We start from the raw sequence: 6000 nt of genomic DNA, 5'->3' as shown, positions 1-6000 counted from the left end.
CTGTTGCCCTACCTTAGCTCCACGGGACCGAAGCATCCTTTTTAATATCTGAGCAAACAGCATCCAACTACTAGTAGCCCCCATATCTTATAGCATCCGACTACTAGTGGTGCTTATATCTTATATCACCGCCCCCTACTTACTTATCCGAGCTCACAATCCGGCGGCGTCCTTCACCTTGTCCTCCGTGCTCAGGTCCCTGTTCGGGCGCCACTTGTGACGGTGCCAGCCGTCACTAGCCGAACAGTACCTGAGAGGAGGGGAGAGGATGGAAGAAAAACAAAACCTCTGAGGAAAAGAAAAAGGAGAGAGGCGGAGGAGAGACCCCTCTTCCCACTTTATTGCCCTTTATATACCTTTTCCACAACCCCCAACCCCTCCTCAGCACATAATTTGGGCGACTAATTATTTTCCAGGGAAAAGGTCAAATGTATCTTTACAACTCCGGGAATAACATTCCCTTGCATTACAGACATTCGAACTCTTTCTATTTAACCACTCTCGTTACAAGTAACCATCCTTGTTTTTGTGCCAGCTGCATATCCAGGATTCATTATGTTCTCAAGAGACTCAGAGGTCTCTGAAGGTTATTTCAACCTTTCACTCTCCACAGTTTCTTTTGCTATGGATCTCGAATTTCATTGCACTATGGTCTGATAATATACAGGGGATAACTTCAATTCCTTTGCACTTACTTAAACATGTTCTATGAGCAAGTATGTGGTTCATTTCAGAGAATGACCCATGTGCAGCTGAAAAGAATGTGTATTCTGATTTTGTGGGGTGGAACACTCTATAAACATCTGTTAAGTTCATTTGTTCAAGAGTTTGATTGAGTTCTAGTATTTCATTGCTTATTTTTTGTCTAGTTGATCTATCCATTTGTGACAGTGGGGTATTGAGGTTTCCCACTACTATTGCATTAGTGCTCATATGATTTTTCATGCCCATTAGTATTTGTTTTACATAGTTGGGCACACTAGTGTTTGCTGCATATATATTAATGATTGTCATCTTGTCCTCTTGGATTCTTCCCTTTACAAGGATGTAGTGTCCTTGTTTGTCTCTCTTAATCAGTGTTGGTTTGAAATCCACTTGATCTGCAAAGAGGATAGTTACTACTGCTTTTTTTCAGGTTCCTGTCTAATGGGGTACTGTTTTCCACCCTTTAACTTTGAGTCTATGAGTTTCTTTTTGAATTAAGTGTGTTTCTTGTATGCAGTATATTGTTGGATCTTGCTTCTTGACCCATTAGGCCAGTTTATTTCTTTTGATTGGTGAATTGAGACCATTAACATTGATGGTTATAACTGATACATATTGACTTATCATTGTCATGACTTTTTCTTTTTGTTGGATTCTCCCCCTTTGTGTTTAATTTCTCATCATGCCTGTTGGATTCATTTTGCTGGGCTTCCTGGGTTTGTGATCCTCATTGTCTTTTCCTAGAATATTGTTTAAAAATTTTTGCAGTTCTCGTTTGGTATTCATAAAGTTCCTAAGGTGCTCTTTGTCATGAAAGTACCTTATTTCTCCATCCATTTTGAAAGATAGTTTTGCAGGGTACATCAATCTGGGTTGGAGGTTGTTTTCCTTTAGGGCTTGAAATACATCGCTCCATGCTTTTCTTGCCTTGTTGGTTTGTGTTGAGATGTCTGCTGTGATTGTGATGGGCTTTCGTTTGTATGTGATTTGTTTCTTTTCTCTAGCTGCTTGTAGAATTTTGTTCTTCTGTTGGGTTTCTGGAATCTTAACTATTATATGCCTATGTGTAGATTTTTTTTTTTTTTTATCATGGCTAGTTGGAGTTCTATATGCCTCACTTATCTCTATGTCAAGTTCTTTTTTTTCAAATTTTATTTTATTGGTACATTTTAGGTATACAATATAATGACATTCATCATTGGAAATTTGCACCTTTACATTATGTCAAGTTCTTTTCCCCTATTTGGGAAGTTTTCTGCCATTACTTCTGTGAACAGTTTTTTTATTTTGTCTGAACTCTCTCCTGTTTCTTCATTGACTCCAATCAGTCTTATGTTATTCTTCTTTGCATCGTCTAGCAGCTGCTGCATTGATTTCTCATAGTCCCTTACAGTTTTGAAGTATTTTTTCTTTTCCTGGTCACTAATTGCAACCTTATCTTCTATATCTGAAATTCTATCCTCACATTGGCTCATTCTGCTGTGTAGACTTTCAATGGAGTTTTTAATCTCCTGGAAATCTGTTTGCATCTGTTTTATGGATTCCATTTGTTTCCTGTGTTGGGATTCCATCATGTTCCTGAGCTCCTCTCTAGATTTATTAATCATGTCTTGCACTATGGGCACAATCTCTGCTGTTATCTGAGAAATTATTTCAAATTTCACTTTTCCCAGATCCTCTTTTGTTGCCAGTTCAGGAAGTCCAGGTGGTTGTGTAACAGAGTGTTTCATCTCATTTCCCTTTGGGGTTGCTGTAAGTGATCTGGAAATCTTGTTTTGAGGCTTGTTTACATGTCTTCTCATTTCGATGGGCGGTGGTTGTGGGGGTGCTGCTGGCACCCACTTGGCTCACCTCCTCTGTGCTGGGAGCAGTGGCACTTCAACCTGGAAGCCTCCTGCTCTGTGCTGGGAATGGTGGCACAGCAGCCCTGCAGCCTCCTCCTCTGTGCTACTCTGCTACCATTTTTGGTTGTTTCATAAAATTCTTTGTTTGAAATGAGGAGAACCTGGAAAAAAACTTTAGAAGAAGACTTGAGGACTGCAAATCATGGTAATGTGCATTTGGTGAGCCACTTTTAGAAGGAGATACTCAGTAATTCTCCCTATTTCACTGACTGGTTATTTGTACCCTGGCACTGTCTGTGGTCCTCCACAAGCCATCAGAATGAATCATTCTTCAATTGTACAGTTGAGTGGATTGAAGTATACACACTCATTTAAAAAAACTTTTTGAGAGCAGTTCTGAGTTTGGGTTTTTGGTTTTGGATTCCTAGACTCCTGGGTGTGACTCCACTGAATCTGTTTCCTCCCACTTTGAAGGCTTGACCATATGATCCTTCTGCTCTTCCCTGCTTCTTCATGGAACTAACTGCTTTCCACTCTCCAAAGCTGTTCTTGGATATCATGTCCTTCAGGGAGTCCTTGCTAATTCCTTTGTTCCCACTGTCTGCTAGGTCTGAGATAGGGGTTAATGGCTAGACTTACTTTTGTGGTAAAACTAAAAAAAAAAGTTTTTTAATCTTTTGCTCCCCAGGATGTTATGGTTAAATGGGCCAATAATAGTCCAGGTTCTTGTGTACAACAGGGAAAGTATTGACAAGTGTACACCCAGTAGTAAGTAGTAAGAAACTATGATCATTGAAGGTCACTGCAAGTTGTCAGGGCCAGTCCATGCCAGAAAAGGTATAACACAGACCAAGAAAAGTGTTGGGGCAACAGAAAAACACTGCACAAGGTCAAAGGTAGCAACAACAACAGGAAAAAGGGGCCAGTAGCTCAAGCTTTTAGAATTTAAAAGCCAGACTCTTCTGCTTTAGGTTCCTCCCAGTGACTCTCCCAAAGCACCTGTGCTCTTGCCTGGAGCATCAGGAATCTCCTAGGCTTTTGTTATTTTATTTTGTACCTCTCTTAGGATAATGGAAGCAGGAATAACCATTGGGTGCTGTTTAGAGTTAAATAGAGGGAAGCAAATGACTCACTCAGCTCCTTTATTCCTAACTGTACTAAGAGCACAAAATATGCTTTATAGTTCTTATTCTCTGCATCTAGCATAGAGCCTGTCACAGAGAAATTACCCTATTCACTAGAGAAGAACTTAAGATGCTATAGTACTTGGGTATAGAAACTTCCTTCTTACCTTCCAAAATCCAGGTTCATCTGAGTCCAGAAATTCAAGTTTTATAGCCTCTCCCTACCCTGTCAGAGAGAAAAGTTTCTGCTTACCATGCTTGTGACATTCAAATGAATATCATTTCCTGGAGGTCTATACACTGCTAGTGTGGATTCTGTCTGGGGAGCAATGTGACAAATTATATAATTTTAATATTAGAAATTGCCTTTCACCCAGTAATTTCATTTTGAGACATTTATTTATTTATTTAAGAAAATAATTAAACAATGATAATTAAATGAAGATTTAACCATAAAGATATTTATAATAACAGAAATTGGAAACAGTTTGTCTTACAAAGAAATTGGCTTGAAAAATTGAATCATCTATCAGTGGGCTACGATGTAGTAATTGAAAATTAAACTGTAGAAGTGGGTGTATTTATATGTTAGCTATTCATTATGTATTGTTAAATTTTTAAAAGCAAGCCATGCTATAGTATGTAAAATATAATACCACTTTTATATGTGATATATGCATAGAAGAAAATCTAGAAGACACTATTAGTAATTATTAATAATGTATAATAGAATGATTTTATTTGCTCTTTCTTTCTTTTCTTTTCTTTCTTTCTTTCTTTCTTTCTTTCTTTCTTTCTTTCTTTCCTTCATACTGGGGATTGAACTCAGGACCTTGTGCTTGCCAGGCAGTCATGGCACCACTGAGCTAAATCCCCAGCCCTCTTTTTATTTTTCTATAAGGTACATATATCACTTTAGTAAGTTTTTTTTCCAGTACCAGGAATTGAACCCAGGACCTTGCCAGGCAGGCATGGTGCCACTGAGCTACATCCTTGGTAGTAATATACATATATATATATTTTTTTTTTCTTCTTCTTCTTCTTCTTCTTCTTCTTCTTCTTCTTCTTCTTCTTCTTCTTCTTCTTCTTCTTCTTTTCTTTTTTTGGTACTGGGCATCAGACTCAGGACCTTGCACTTCAAGACAGGCAGTGGAACCACTGAGCTAAATTCCTGGCCCAGTAATATTTCTTTAATGAGGAAAAAATTTAAAAAACTTCTAGTTAGTCTCCAAGCCCTCTATCCAACTCCACTCATAAGTTTAAATATTTTTGGATCAAAAGAAAAAATTACTGTTATGGTTTTGTCTAGATGTCCCCCTAAAGCCTCATGTGGTCATAACTGGGGCTTTTTCAGAGGTAGCTGAATCTAGGGTGTGTGATTCCGGGATGTGTGATTACTAAATCAATCCACTGATTGATTTAGCACTGTACTAAACCTGGTAGTCTAGATAGAGTACAAAAAGGGCAGGAAAAACCTGCTAAGGTCCCTTGCTTACTTTCCAAGTATTAACTGTTTCTTCCTTTGCAATGCTTGTCTGCCATGCCACCCTGCCTTGGAGGCAGCCAATTATAGACTGAAACCCATACAAACTGAGCTAAATAAACTTTTCCTCTTTTAACTTTGGGTGCTGAGTATTTGTCTCAGCAGCAAGAGAAAAGTAATGAAGACAAGTACCAATTACTATGACTTACTATTGGCCAGACACGTGTCATATGCATAATTTCATTTAGTCCTGGAAATATCCCTGTTGCCTACATTTTATGAATGAGAAATTGAATCCTAGAGGAAATAAATTATCCTATCACTGAAGCCACAAAGCTGGTGACAGATTCCATCCCACAGGTATACTTAATCATAAGCTCCGCCCCTTTCCATGACAGCACACACCAGTGGCTCCACATGTGAGTGCCTCTTCTCAGGCTACTACCATCACTGAGAAGAATGAAAACAAACCAATCCCTGAAGTCACTGTCCTCTGATAGAAGCCCACCAGAGCCAGGGAGCTTTGGATTGACAGAAGGCAAATCAAAGCTGTGGGGGATATGCTGGTTTGCCCTGTACTTAATGGATGATGATGTATTTGTCTGAGTATTGACCCTGCAAGATCCATGGTGAACAGAAACAACAAACACCATGGACTCAGGACCAGGGATTTAGCTCAGTGGCACTGCGCCTGCTTTGCAAGTGCAAGGTCCTGAGTTCGATCCCCGGTAACACAAAAACAACAACAAGAAACCCAAACAAATTTAAAAAAAAAACACCATTGGCTCACTGAGAAGCGCACTGGCCTGGAGAGCCATGGGTTCAATCCCTGGCTGGAGATGTG

Source organism: Heterocephalus glaber, unplaced genomic scaffold (assembly GCF_053883595.1).
Source record: "Heterocephalus glaber isolate CG9 unplaced genomic scaffold, H.glaber_assembly_v1.0 deba00001504, whole genome shotgun sequence".
Taxonomy (NCBI): Eukaryota; Metazoa; Chordata; class Mammalia; order Rodentia; family Bathyergidae; genus Heterocephalus; species Heterocephalus glaber.
Note: the sequence above shows the minus strand (reverse complement) of the source record.